At 45.5% G+C, this 15,733-nt stretch overlaps 1 long non-coding RNA gene across 1 annotated transcript in view; it reads right to left on the bottom strand.

Moving 5' to 3' along the window:
* Positions 1-1,834: 1,834 nt before the first annotated feature.
* Positions 1,835-15,733, bottom strand: part of LOC142502498 (uncharacterized) — a 35,338-nt gene continuing 21,439 nt past the window's right edge. The window contains exon 3 of the long non-coding RNA XR_012803778.1: positions 1,835-2,214. This is a non-coding gene — a long non-coding RNA (uncharacterized LOC142502498). The remainder of the gene's footprint in view (positions 2,215-15,733) is intronic.

Raw genomic sequence — 15,733 nt, 5'->3', positions numbered from 1 at the left:
TAAATTTGAATTGTTTACATTTTAAAGCAATTCATTTTTTTTTTTTTTTACATTTTTTTATTCCACTCCTCGGAGCATCTTTTTCTCCAAGGACACGTTACAAAGAGCAGTCCCACGTAGGAAGAAAAAAATAAAGCAAAAGAAACAACTTTGTGTAATGGTCAATTTCACTTATTTGTATATTGTGAAAATGAATGCTTCCTTTTCCTCTGGGTCCACTGATTTGATGCTTATTTGCTTCTTCTGTTTATCTGCGATTGGCTTCAAAATGACTTTACAAGCACAGAATAAAAGAGAAAATGAGTTACTCGTAGCTCTTGCTGTCACCAAAGGATATTAAATGTGTTAAACACCCACCAGATCATTTGTCCCACCATGGAAACATGACAGGGTTTATTCTATAGACGTAGGACGAGACGGTCGGGTATTGTTCAGGTCCATTTCCCGGAACTGCATGCTTTTCTTAGACCCAATCCGTCCTCCCCCCATGGAAAGCTGTCTGCGGCTTGGGCACTATTAAATCTGTGCAGAATAATCCGTGATTGGATACAATCTGGATGAATTTTTGAAGAATCTGATCTGCGTATTCCACAATCAACAATTGTTAAAAATCCATGCAAGGATTCATCCGCGGAGAGAGGGCGAGATCAGCTGCATTGTAAGGAACCCCAACCCTCTCTAATAGCGTGTCTGAGATCAGATGCATTGTAAGGAACCCCAACCCTCTCTAATAGCGCGTCTGAGATCAGATGCATTGTAAGGAACCCCAACCCTCTCTAATAGCGCGTCTGAGATCAGCTGCATTGTAAGGAACCCCAACCCTCTATAATAGCGCGTCTGAGATCAGCTGCATTGTAAGGAAGCCCAACCCTCTCTAATAGCGCTCCTGAGATCAGCTACATTGTAAGGAACCCCCAACCCTCTCTAATAGCGCGCCTGAGATCAGCTACATTATAAGGAACCCCAACCCTCTCTAATAGCGCGTCTGAGATCAGATGCATTGAAAGGAACCCCAACCCTCTGTAATAGCGCGTCTGAGATCAGATGCATTGTAAGGAACCCCAACCCTCTCTAATAGCGCGTCTGAGATCAGATGCATTGTAAGGAACCCCAACCCTCTCTAATAGCGCGTCTGAGATCAGATGCATTGTAAGGAACCCCGACCCTCTCTAATAGTGTGTCTGAGATCAGATGCATTGTAAGGAACCCCAACCCCCTCTAATAGCGTGTCTGAGATCAGATGCATTGTAAGGAATCCCAACCCTCTCTAATAGCGTGTCTGAGATCAGATGCATTGTAAGGAACCCCAACCCTCTCTAATAGTGCGTCTGAGATCAGATGCATTGTAAGGAACCCCAACCCTCTCTAATAGCGTGTCTGAGATCAGATGCATTGTAAGTAACCCCAAACCTCTCTAACAGCGTGTCTGAGATCAGATGCATTGTAAGGAACAGCAACCCTCTCTAATAGCGCGTCTGAGATCAGATGCATTGTAAGGAACCCCAACCCTCTCTAATAGCGCGCCTGAGATCAGATGTATTGTAAGTAACCCCAAACCTCTCTAACAGCGTGTCTGAGATCAGATGCATTGTAAGGAACCCCAACCCTCTCTAATAGTGTGTCTGAAATCAGATACATTGTAAGGAACCCCAAACCTCTCTAATAGTGTGTCTGAGATCAGATGCATTGAAATTCTTCTGTATTTGGTACACTTTTAAAATGACCTGAAAATGACAGGAGACCCTTTAGGGACGCCCGGGGAACCCAAGAGTTCCTAGGAACCCTGGTTGAAAAACATTGATCTAGAAAGCCATGTTATTCTATGACCATAAAATAAACATTAATGGAAAGTCTGTTTAACATTGTTACAACGTGTTCGACAAACCCTTGCCAATATCTCAGACATCTCTAGAAACACTAGCCGGTATCGGCTATTTCTGACAACATGAATTGTCCTTTAACAATGTATCTACTGAGCACCAGCACTTTAAAGGTGTATGTTACACGTGCATTGTCCAAATCTTGGAATTATGTCATTTACTTCTTCCTTCTAAACCATACTTCTGAGTGATGTGAAAATACGATGACATATGTTGGTCTATATTTGTGATTAACTTTGAAGAAACCAATCACTGTCCTTGCTGCTCAAAAGGTGATGTGATTGGCTGCTGGGCAGGGCATCTTCTCCTGCTGGAGGCACCTGCCTGCCATGGCCTGGAAATAAGGAGGACAATGAGTCAGTTATAGAGCCTCAAGTAACAGATAGAAAAGGGGAAACTCTTAAAATATAAAGGAAAAAACAAATGACTAAAACCAAGACATGTGTTGGGCATGCTAAAGAGAGAGCACACTGGTGAGCCCATATTTCGTTGTGTTTTTAACTACAGTATATGTGGAGTACAATGAAGGTGATGGGGCTTAGCTGCTTGTCTCTGTAATGTAATGTGTGGATTGGATGGGGATTCTTTTAGACCCAGCAGTTTTACAAACAAAGGAACATGTTTCTTCTGGTTCTACAAGCCCGTTGAATGCCTTGAACAAGACACTGTGCTTAGCTTCAGGTATCTTGTCTCATACATGCACTTGACACATGCAACCTGCTCCCAGCTTCACAGTGCAGACTCAATGAGCAACCTCAAGGGGATAAGCTCCAAAAAATTAAAGAGATAAGCTTTGAGTGTATTGCTGGCTCTGTATTTCCTAAGCTCAGACTGTTGTTTATTCTACTCAGTAGCATTTGACTTGGTCTTAGCAATGTCCATTGTACAGACCGGTATTTGCAATGTTTAGGTTGTATCTTCTATGGTACGTAGCTGGGAGTAACGTTTTTGTATGGGTGCCCAAGAGTACAACGGAAAATAGTGGGCTGAGGATATTCCCATAAATAAAATGAGTAAGGTGGCTCCCCGCTCCCCTTTGGTAGTGGGTGGAATGAATAATTCATATCTGATGTGGTGTACTTGATGGGTTCTTCTTTGGTAATGACCAGTGAGGTGCAGCGGTATGAATTCTGGCCAAATCCTCACTGTTACAACCACAAATAGGTTAACAATATTTATGTTTCAGCAAGACACCCACCACATAAAAACAAGTTTGATTCACTTTGAGTCTCAGTCCACATCCACTGAGAAGGGATCGCCACAGCGTGATCTGCCCCCGAAAGGGAAGATGCCAAGTAGAAACGAGTGGAGGCAGCACACTGCTCAAGGAGATAAGATCCCAGTCAGTACAAAAAATATATATTTTATTGTACATGGATTAAAGAGAGCTACAAACTCTCCTCTGCGTTTCGCACCACAACAGGTGCTTGAAGCACCCGTCATGGAGAGTTTGTGCCTCCATCCGTTTAAACTTGGTACATAGCTGGGACCCTATATGCAAAGGATAATGGATAGAAAGTATCAGTACTATTCCTCTATTTGACTTTTCATAAGAAGAAGCAGATATTGGACTCTGTGAACATATGTATATTCCTAATAAATGGCTCAGTTCTATGTTTTTGTGTTCTGCCATCTATATCCATAAACCACATAAAAAGGGCAACCATATAGACAATGCAATTTCCCAAATCATTGTTAACATCACAAGTAGTGAAACCATCAGTACTTCATCCAAGATCACCAAAGACACTAGAAAATCAACAGTTTTGAGAAAATACACCCATTTAAGGTTACTGATACATCCGTTTACACACTGGGGCTTGTCTGCTGTTTGTATTTGAGCTGTTCTAACACTATTTAACTGAAATGTTGAGTATGTAATATGGTGTAGTTTCAATAAAGTATCATTTATTTTGCTACAAGGAATTCTTGTCATTACTGATATCTGGCCCCTCAACCAGCGCCCCGTGTGGGGCCTTCATGTGGACCTCGAGTTCTCTGCCCTTGCTAACTTCAGACTCGTTGCTTAGGCATCTAAGTGCTTAAAAAATGAAACCAGTTTTGTTAAGTGCATTTAATGTTGGTACACAGGTTGAGGGACCGAGGTTATTTTGAGAAGGATCTAGAAGTAGCAGATGACAAAGCAATTTAAGTGAGCGAGAAAACTTAATTGGATCAACTTTCCCCTCTAAGAATACAAACAAAAAAAGTTAAGAACCAAGAACATCCGACCCAAGTTTGTTACTAGTTATAGTTTCGAGTTTGATTTAATTTGGAGTATCAGACACGAACATTGGTCAGTTTTAGGTTTAGATGAGGACTTGGCACAGGTGTCTCTGAGACCTTTAGGCTACGGCCCCAGTCACTGCGTGCACACGCGCGTCGGAGCGCCAGGCGGCGCGTCGGAGCGCCAGGCGGCGCGTGCACCAGTTTCAGCCGCGATCTGCGGTCCTATGGTCATGATGGGATGTGCGTCCAGGGAAGAGCAGGGGGAGCAAAGACAAGATTTTTGGCGAGGGGCGTGGCGGGGGCACGGCCATGACGTCACGCGGCTGGTTCGCCCTCATTGGCTGAACCACCGCCGTGACGTGGCCATCTCTCCGCCGCCGCGCCAGAAGTCAAATTTCTTGACTTCTCAAAATGTGGTCGCGCATCGCGTTTTCTGCAGGTGCAAGCAGGTAGTGACTGGGGCCGGCCCCATAGAGAGCATTATCTTGTTCGCACCCCGCACGCCGTAGCGGACAAAGCCACGAGCTCTGGGACCGAGGCCTAACGTATGTGTGCCAAAAAAGGCATTAACATTAGATAATATTCTATCAGACATAGAGGGAGCTGTGCACACCAACAGAAGACGCAATCAAATAGGTTTCATTTTAATGACTGAGCACAGTCATACAACAGACAACGTTACAGTGCCAAGCACCTTCATCAGGGATGTCTCTAACGTTGTTACCCTGACTAGGTCTTTTTGCCCGTAGCACCCATACTTTTCTTTGTGTCCTACTTTTTTGTCCCCATTCATTTGGGGCATCCCAAGTTGCATAGGTCCCGATTCTCTTGTGTTTAGCTGTAACATTCTATCAGCCAGTCCTTTTTATAGATCATCTTCTACAGTAACATCAGACAATTAGGCATGTTTAATGTGGCGAGAAAATCGATGTTGTCGTTTTGTTAATAAACTGAAAGAATGTATGAGTTCAACTTTAAAAAAAAGTTAGTCTTTTTTTTTTTTTTTTTTTTAGCAACTGTGATCTTTGAAGATACCCGTTAGCACTTAATGAGACATTAACTTAAGTTAACACCTCTGTAAATCAATACCGTAGCTTTGTGCATTTGGGCCATAGTGTTGCAATGTAATCAGCACTGGGCAAATAATTTATCAGACACTAGTGCAGGGGTGGGCAACTCCAGTCTTCAAAGGCCACCAACAGGTCAGGTTTTCAGGATCCCTGCTTCAGCACAGGGGGCTCAATCAGTGCTGTGCTGAAGCAGGCTCTATTCGATTGGGCCACCTGTGCTGAAACAGAGATATCCTGAAAACCTGACCTGCTGGGGTTGGGGGGGGGGGGGGATGTCTTGAGGACTGGAGTTGTGAACCCCTGGTATAACAAATCAGTGTAGCGCCCACAAATACACACACTGTCACACAGATATATGAGCTGTATAGACATTAGCAGGGCAAAAGCGATCACACACATTGTTATATCAGGACTTCAGCCTTCTGTGTGTAGAGATAACAGATGTCTATGCTATCACAACCTGACTTTGGCCTAAGCAATCTTACTGCGGGACTGACAGGGCGCAGGCACAAAATGTAATGCTGCAATTAGTATTTGATAAGAGGAGCATATTAGTGAGGGGTGAGAAAAGAAGTCCAACAGCATCAGATAACAGAAAGATCAGAGGCAGAGCTTCTGACACCAATTGGTAATGACACCAATTCCCTAGTTATCCAGAGATGGGCTGCTTGCGGTAAGGACACTGGAGCCGGGGTGGCCAACTTCCGTCCTCAAGGGCTACCAACAGGTCAGGTTTTCAGGATATCCCTGCTTCAGCCCAGGTGGCTCAGTCATTGACTGAAGTTGGCCACCCTTGAGCTATTTAGTCATTGACTGAGCCACTGATTGAGCCACCTATGCTGAAGCAGGGGTATCCTGAAAACCTGACCTGTTGGTGGCCCTTGAGGACTGGATTTGACCCCCCACCACCCCCTTGCAATGGAGATTTTAATGACTTAATGAGCTATGCCAGTAGTTGCCATCATACCAAGTGCAGTTGCTATGAATCAGGAGTTACTAGGGATAGTTTACAACTCATCCCGAGAGACGTGTGCTCTGAGGGATTTACATGCTTAATGCTCTATCACCTTTCTCTAATCCTGTGACACCATTTCAGAAATAATGGTGTGTGCAGAATTCACAGTCACTAAAATAAACGTGGGGCAGAAATACAGCGTTGTGTAAAACCCACAACAAATGCAACGGGCCACATAGTTGTCACAGCCATTCCTACGGGCTAATACAGGCAAAATAAAAGAAAATATGGAGAATGATAACATGATGAAAAAATACAATTTTCCAATATGTAGTGTATTCTGTCACATGGGTCCCGATGCACACAGCTCCGTGACGTCAGGACTCGTAATGACATCATGTTATCAATATCAGTAACACCTGCTATTTTCCCCGAGGTTAACGCGAATCCCCAAAGCTAATTATATGCAAAACAACGGGCCATTACTGATCTCATTAGAAGAGGCGTAACGGCATGTTAAGTTAGCACTGCCTTGCGTTACGCATGGTGTTAGCTCACTCCAGACCCTGAGATATGGATTTTGGAGGACAGAGAGATAAAGGGGGAGGGAGGGACAGAGAGATAAAGGGGGAGGGAGGGACAGAGAGATAAAGGGGGAGGGAGGGACAGAGAGAGATAGAGGGGTGGAACAGAGAGAGAGAAGGGGGGGAGAGAGAAGGAGGGAGAGATGGAGAGAAGGGGGGAAGAGAGAGAAGGGGGAGAGAGCAAAGGGGGGAGACAGAAGGGGGGAAGAGAGAGAACGGGGAGAGAGAAGGGGAGAGTGAGGAGTGGAAGGCCGCGTTCGCGACGCTGCGTGCGTCCGCGTGTGCGCGCCTCCGTCTGCTGGGCGATGTGTGATCATCCCCAACAGACGGAATGATCCGACATGCGGGGGTCCGCACTGAGAGAGGGGGGGGTCCCCCCATCCCTTGTCCCCACTGCCGAGTTTCTGGTCAATTTCAGCAGACAATCAATGTAAACGTCTGGACATTGATTGGCTGCTGAAACTGACGTCACGCTGCTGCAGCCGGAGATCACAGTTTCATAAGACACCCACGACTGCAGCAGCGTCGCTTTGCAGCCAATGGTAGTTTCAATACTGAACACTACCATTGGCCGCCAGGAGTCTGTCACAGGTCGTGTAGCGCGCTGTGTGAGCGGGGCCGAAGAGAGATAGAATGGGGGGGGGAAGAGATAGAGAAGGGGAGAGAGAGAGAGAGAATGGGAAGGGTGAATAGAGGGGGAAAGGGTGAGAGGGGAGTAGATGGGGAATGGAGAGGGGTAGTGGAAAGGGAGAGAGGGGGGATGGGAAGGGAGACGGGAAGGGGGAATAGAGGGGGAAAGGGGGAATAGATGGGGAATGGAGAGGGGGAGTGGAGAGGGAGAGAGGGGGGATGGGAAAGGAGACGGGAAGGGGGACCGGAGAATAGAGGACCAAGTGCTATATATCCCCACAAACCAACCTTGAAAAGAAACATGTGTCGAGACACCTGGCTCAAAAAGGAGCACCCCTGAGATAGGAAAGGAAAAAAAGTGCGCAGCTAATTAAACCAATATACAATATTGATCTACTAACAGTGAGTAGTGAATTGGAACAATAATACCCTCAACCTTGAAGTGATTATACATACAATGACCGTGCAAACAATATAACGGCTGCAGCTGTAATGGGTCAGGGTGGCTCAGCACTCCAACAACACTAGAACAGAATGGAGACAAAAACCAGCGCAAAACCGCATAGTGAAGGATATCAAAATTATCATTTGATTTGTATAAAAGGTGAGTGTTAGGCGTACATCAGGTTAAGAGAACAAACGCATTGAGTGCATATAGCACAACAGGTTACCACACTGCAGAATGTAACAGGGGTCACTGGCAATCACAGTTGGATCGACTCGTAAGATCAACCTCACGTCCTCTGTGGAAGGTACTACTGGATCCCCATCCGTCCGGTGGTCTCGATCTCATCAAGGGAGTACTCCTCTCCGGGAAACCAGCATGCGTGCGCACACACTGCAGGGTCGCGTCGCCGTCAGATGACGTCACAGTGCCAAAGATGAAAGTCTCTTCCGCACACGTGGTGTGTGGGTCAATCCAACAGGAACAGAGTCTCGATCTCGTTAAAGTGATATTAGCACAGCTAGCATCATCCAGTTAGGCTCGCCGCCCATTTTAATTCGATTGGCTGATGCATTTAGTGACTGTTTAATACGGAAGGTGGGGGGTGTATTTAATGCCGACGATAGCCATTGCCAAATATACCCTGATGAAGTAGCGATAGCTACGAAATGCGTAGGATAATACGTTTCTAGTATTACGATTTTTAGCCCATTATTCTTGGTGACTGAACCATTGAGCCTGCGACCTTAGCTGTGCTAATATCACTTTAACGAGATCGAGACTCTGTTCCTGTTGGATTGACCCACACACCACGTGTGCGGAAGAGACTTTCATCTTTGGCACTGTGACGTCATCTGACGGCGACGCGACCCTGCAGTGTGCACGCACGCATGCCGGTTTCCCGGAGAGGAGTACTCCCTTGATGAGATCGAGACCACCGGACGGATGGGGATCCAGTAGTACCTTCCACAGAGGACGTGAGGCTGTTCTTACGAGTCGATCCAACTGTGATTGCCAGTGACGACTGTTACATTCTGCAGTGTGGTAACCTGTTGTGCTATATGCACTCAATGCGTTTGTTCTCTTAACCTGATGTACGCCTAACACTCACCTTTTATACAAATCCAATTATAATTTTGATATACTTCACTATGCGGTTTTGCGCTGTTCTTTGTCTCCATTTTGCACCCCTGAGATATCTGGGAGATATGCTCATAGAAGTAATTCAAATATACTTTGCATATCCTATCAGTATATCTCCCAGGCATGTCAGATGGGCTCATTTTTGAGCACAGGTGTCTGTTGTTTCAAGGTTGGTTTCAGGGGATAGCACTTGCGAGTCTAATAAAATAGCTCCCGCCCCTGGGATGAACTAACGCCTGGGTGTACAAACTGGGGTGGGGGGTGGAGGGGTTGGGGGGCGCAGCGCTTGCAGAGGTCCCGCGCTCTTCTATAATAACACAAGAGCTCGTTGCGGCTGAAAACAGCACTTAACACTGCGTTAGTGACTTTGGAAGATACCCATTAGCACTTAACAAGACTGTAACAGGGACTTATTACTGTTTGGGAGAAACCGCCTCTAAATCCAGCAGTGTGCTGGTTAATTGCACACAGGCAATCAACCAGACTCCAACTGACTGATTAGGACTTTTAGAAAAGCCTGATGTGAGAAACAGGAGAGAGATTCCTTAGCTCACAATTATGCTGACATAAGGAGAAGGATAGACCAGAGATTTCCTTAGCCCACAACTGGGCTGACATGAGGAAAAGATGATGTCTTGATGCACACAGAAGGACTATATGCTGACAGCAAGAAAAGGGGACAAGACCTCTATACCAGGACACAGAGAGTGCCATAGCACACAAGGATGCTGACCCAGGAGAACAGAGAGCCCTTCCCCTACAGCAGCAACAACAATAGAAACAGATAGAAGACTTTCTTGTTGGACTGTTGTGTGTATATATATATATATATATATATATATATATATATATATATATATATATATGTTTGGGGTGGTAATCAGCCAAGCTACCCACCCATTAGATAGGGCTGGAGTAAAGGTTTAGTTATTTCTCCAAAGTGGAGTAGGTTTTTCTTTTATGTTTTGTGTTTACGGTGTTTAAAGGAACAGGCAATAAAGCCTTGTATTAATTTCACCCTAAAACGGTCTCTATTTGCATACCTCAACACACATCTCTTACAGAGACATTAGTTTAAGTCAACACCTCCGTAAGTCAATACCGAAGTGTGGTTTATCTGGGCCGCAGTAAATACAGCGATGTTCTCCGCACTCTGAAGATAACGTATATCGACTCTCTATTTGAGGTATTAAAGAATTTTTACTTGATCGAAAAGTAAATACACAGAAATGGATACACCTCACATATGGAAAAATCTAAAGACACAGCAAACAGTGAAAAAGTAATAATAATCCCACACAAAAAGGGGGGAAAAGAAGAATAAAGCCCAATATATATAATCAAAAAGGAGAAAAAAGGAAAATAGATTTCTTATTTGTTTACAAAAAAAAGGGGGGCAACATCAACGTTTATGGGTGCTGTCCCGTTCTTCTGGTCCATTCCTACGTGTGTATATGAAGAAAAGTAGAAAACACAGTACTTCCCCTTTGATGAGGATTATTGAAGTCCAATACGTCATGGAAAAGATAGACTCAATTGTTAATCAGCAAAACACTGCATGTGGAATCCAAGGACTTCTATCTAGTCATTTGTGAGAGGAGCGGCTGTAAAAGTTATCCAGTAGCACGCCGATCAAAGCGTCCGTCTGGTACCCGCACAAAGGTGACTATATAGAAGTCCTGGGATTCAGTCCTTTACCATCTGGGCTATAGTGTTGCAATGTAATCAGCACTGTGTAAATAATGTATCAGACACTAGTGCAGGGGCGGGCATCTCCAGTCCTCAAGGGCCCCCAACAGGCCAAGTTTTCAGAACATATCTGTTTCAGCACAGGTGGCTCAATCAGTCCCAGCTTCAGCACAGGTGGCTCAATCAGTCCCAGCTTCAGCTCAGGTGGCTGAATCAGTCCCTGCTTCAGCACAGGTCACTCAATCAGTGGCTCAGTCTTCGAATGAGCCACTGATTGAATCACCTGTGATGAAGCAGGGATATCCTGAAAAACCTGACCTGTTGGTGGCCCTTGAGGAACGGAGTTGCCCACCCCTGCACTAGTGTAATATCAGGGTCCCAGGCGCAGGGAGACAAAGTGAACTTGCCCAAGTCATTCAAGCAGTGACACTGCGATTCAAACCAGGTAAACTGGCATCAGATGCCATAAGGTTACCGCTAAAGAACACACCTATTACCCACATCACTAATCATTTATTCATTATATTCTTCTGCAGCGTAAAACAAGAGGAAGCAGCATTCGTCGTGCCCATAGCATCACGTCGATACCAAACAATTGTGGTAGTGTGGCAACAAATCCACAGTCAAAGTAGCTGGCTCTCATTATTGGCTGACCACCACACCAGTAATTAACGCGTCCGCACTACAGAGGTATACAAATGACGTTATCTGGTCTCTCCATATAGAAGTAGATTGACACATTAAATGGATGATGTAAGAGGCGTTTAATTGTATGGCATTTGGTCTCCTTCTGCCAAGTACTCACTGCTATTTTATTCCCCTCTCTCCACGAGTAGCTTGATGCTGTTGTTGGCAACAGGCTTATAAGGAATGGATGTTGATTCTGGACACAACAAGGGCTGCTTACTAAAATCTCCCGTCTACAGAACTGGGGCAAAGTCTGCGCAAAAGAAATGCGCCAAATGTATCAAAGGAAAAACTCTGTGATGTCAGTGGGAAGCCTTCCCTTTGACGAATATGGCTGTGTTTTGGGCATTGGTCTTGCCCGACTTTGGCCGTGACTATACAGGAAAACGTGCGCGGTGCTGTGCGTAGCCACGCCGTGCGCCTGAAAAACGTAAAAAAAAAAAAACAATAGCAACGCATATACCTGCTGTGGCGTGCGCTCGGCGTGGAGCTGCAGGGCGGCTGTCTCCTGGCGCGATCTGCAGATTTGTTCTTGGCTGGCGACGGCCACGTTACTTGAGTGGTTCCAGCCAATGAGGGCGGACCTCTCAGGGTCACGCCTCCCTGCCTGCTCTCCACCGGCTCCCTGGTATAATCGCTATGCTGCTCGGCGGCAGCGCTGGGTGACGTCACAGAAGAGCGCTGCCGCCTTGCAGCATTTGGTATAATTGAGCCCTTTTGCTCACGGGAGACTTTAGTAAATAGATCCCAATTAAGTTATTTAATGCACCTGATGAAATGTCCAGGGATTGACATGAATCGTTGTATTCTCTGACAGTTTTCACCAATAAACTACATCAGAGGTGGCCAACTCCAGTCCTTCAGGGCCAGCAACAGGTCAGGTTTTAAGGATATCCCCACTTCAGCACAGGTGGCTCAATCGGTGGCTCAGTCAACGACTGAGCCACTGATTGAGCCACCTATGCTGAAGCAGGGGTATTCTTAAAACCTGACCTGTTGGTGGCCCTCGAGGACTGGAGTTGGCCACTCCTGATATAAGTAATGCCAATTTCTGCTCCCTCACTGGGCCAAATAAATAAGTCGAATATGTCATTAAAAAATACCATACCTTCAGATCGTCAAATCCAATTATTTTTGCCTTAAGTAATCCGGACACGCTCACGAGCCAACAATGGAACCAAAAATATCACTACCATGGTGAATAAAAATCCAACTGAGGTTTGTATGATAAGCAGCATATAGTTCTCAGATAGGATCGGTAGAACCGAATCCAAACGCTCATCGTGGAGAAGAACTTTCCTTCCAAGATTAGCAACTGCTCCTGGTCTACAAAGCATCATTATAATAATAATAATAATGGCTTATTATGGTTCAAGGGAAGGAGCAGCATGTTTTACTGGGATTCCTTCGCCCCTTTTCATCTGATCTACATGTAAGAGGACTTTGATAGATTATTATTATTAGCTTTTATTTGTAACGTGCCAACATATTCCACAGCGCGGTACAACGGGGTACAGAGTACTGTGTATTACAACAAAAAACCCACACAGTTACATACGAGTGAGGACGAACATGCACAACCAGATAGAGAGGTAATGAGCGCCCAGCTCCATAGAGCTTGCAATCTAGAGGGAATGAGGGACAATGTTGAAACACGAAGGTAAAGTGGCTGCTCGTTGCAGGCAGCCACACTTCGTTTAAACCCATCAGTTCTATGACATTTATATACATGCAGCCAGTCTGCAGACACTGGAATGAATCAGTATTCCAGAACCAACATCTTTTTGCCAGCACTTTCCATTCAGTGTTTCAGAAGCAGCAGTTACCATGGCGACTCTGCTCCCGGGCGAAGCGGCTTCATGCAGGTATGACGAAGGCCCAATTGGAGCTAAGTGGATGTCACAGAGTTCACCAACGCAAACATTTGGCATTCTGATCATCCTCCGATCATCAATACAAAGGCACAAAACCCAGCAAAACTTTGAAAGACGCTATTCAAACGAAATACAATGGAAAGGATTGAAGTGTTTTTTTTGTTTTTTTTTATTATTGTACAGGAAAGTGTAATCAAGACCTCTCCTAATGTTTACCTGTATTTTAAATATTCGGAACAGGTTAATCAGACAAATATGTTCTATTACGGGAATGGTGTGTAGCCACTTCCACTGCAAAATAGATCAATGTGTATTCTGGGGGTACGTCAAACAGAAATACAAAGACATACCCACAGACGTGTCAGCCCTATCCCCCCCTCCGAGGGCAAAGCTGTGTTATCAGAGGATGTAGCTGCATGAAGCGTTCAGCCCCCGCTGAAATGACGCCACAACTTGCTGCCTAGTGACAGCTTGTGATGAAACGTCCCCTGAGGCTGATATCACAGCTAGAAATGGTCTTGTCATGGAGTGAACAATAAATCACTGGTATCTTGGATACATTGTCTCTGGCATTTTAGGCACTGCTTTGTAAAAAAAAAAAAAAGAAGCAGAACATCAGCCGCATTATTAAATATGCTATATTTTCCGTGTTGTAGTTTCTGTTCAGTAACTCATTTCCTGACTTTGATCAGTGGGATGCCAGATTCAGATAATGTGACCTTTGCATTTAATAAAGCAGTGGCTGCACTTTGTCCGCTGTCATATAAGGACATTCACAGACCAGACATTCATGGTGAGAAACCTGCAGGCGGAAAAAACTGTGCGCTAAACTGAGTCTTTGTCATAGACTCTCACTTTTCCCGTAAGCAGGAGACACACCATATAAATCAGTGGTTAGACAGATATTCACAAACACTGTGCACTTTTCTTCCCATTTAGTCTTATCAGCTGCAGGGACCACTTGCAATTTCAGTCCCTCATGTGCGTGGCATTTATAACGTATATATATACTAGCTTTTGTACCCAGCTTCGCCCGGGGAGCTGCCGGCACATTTCCCAGCGCTGCTGCCGCATCTCCCCTCACTGCCGGCACATCTCCCCGCCCCCTCCCCCCGCTGGTGCATCTCCCCTGCTAGCTGGCACATCCCCATCCCCCCGCAAGCTGGCACATCTCCCCCCCACCCCCGCTGGCACATCTCCCCCCCAACCCCGCTGGCACATCTCCCCCCCACCCCCGCTGGCACATCTCCCCTCCCCCCCCCGCTGGCACATCTCCCTGCACATCTCACATCACACACACAGAGACGCACACACAGAGACGCACACACAGCCCCGATCCAGCCAAGAACACGCCCCCTCCCTTAGTAGCCACACCCCCCGCTCCTGCAGGACACTTTTTGCAGGACACCCGATGGAAACTTAGAATGTCCATAATTTGGGAGGAAAGTCATATTGGAAGCTCAAAATAGTTGCGTTGACCTACAAATTCGCAGCTGAGTGTCCAGTAAAATTTTCGTTGTACTACGTTGTGCCGTTTGTGAGATTTCGATGCTTCGGACATACAAACAAACAAACGGAATAACAAACTTAGAAATATAGTATATATATATATATATATATATATAAGGTCGGAGTACAAGTGCTGTCTACGGCTGCATCCATGGTGACCGCCCGCTCGCGCCCGTGACGTCACCCGTGTTTTAGCAGGAGCGTTTTGTGGCCAGGCTAGACGCAATGGGTAGGCGTGTCTGGGGGGGTGGCCGTGACATCACAGAGCTGGTTCGCCCTCTTTGAGCAAACCGCTCAGGTGACCTGGCCGTTGCGCCATGAAATCAAATGTAACGGATTCCTTGCGCACCGTGCACCCCCTCGTGCTGTAGCACGCGCAGACCATGGTTGCGATCATTGCCTTAAGGCGTGCATGCAACCGCGCCGTCTCCCCGAACATGGCCGCAGCCTACCTGTGGATTTCGCCCTGATACTGTACATTACTGGCAGGCTGAGTCCTTGTCAAATTTGTGTTTATAATTTTATCTTGATGTACGTACAATACTTACCCTTTTCCATGTAAATAGATTTTTCTACATACAAGTTTATCTATGAGTGGTCGTGCGCTCTTTGTTCTATATATATATATATATATATATATTTATATTTTTCTATCGCGAACAGGTATGTAAGCTGTTATTTTCGCTAGACTTTATCACATTAAAAAATATCCATAGAGAATAATAATGGCGGCGGTGGTGGTATGCATTTAAAACATTTGCCTGGAATATTTCGTATGCGGTTACTGTACGCGTCTGCACATCCAAATTCAGACAGCTCACTATTTAATGAATGTGTTTAGTATGTGCTTGGTTACCATATTGTTTTGCGGAAAACTACAAGTACAGTTACTGCTATATTGCATATTGTGTGATGTATTAGCTCACTGATCAACGCATCATACAAGATGTTCATGTGAGCTCATCACTGAAGGGGTCTGTATGTATGTATGTATGTATGTATGTAATACACACGCATGGATGCTTCCGTATAGCTGCC

Source organism: Ascaphus truei, chromosome 9, assembly GCF_040206685.1.
Source record: "Ascaphus truei isolate aAscTru1 chromosome 9, aAscTru1.hap1, whole genome shotgun sequence".
NCBI classification, from domain to species: domain Eukaryota; kingdom Metazoa; phylum Chordata; class Amphibia; order Anura; family Ascaphidae; genus Ascaphus; species Ascaphus truei.
Note: the sequence above shows the minus strand (reverse complement) of the source record. Positions and strands in the feature narration are given on the sequence as shown.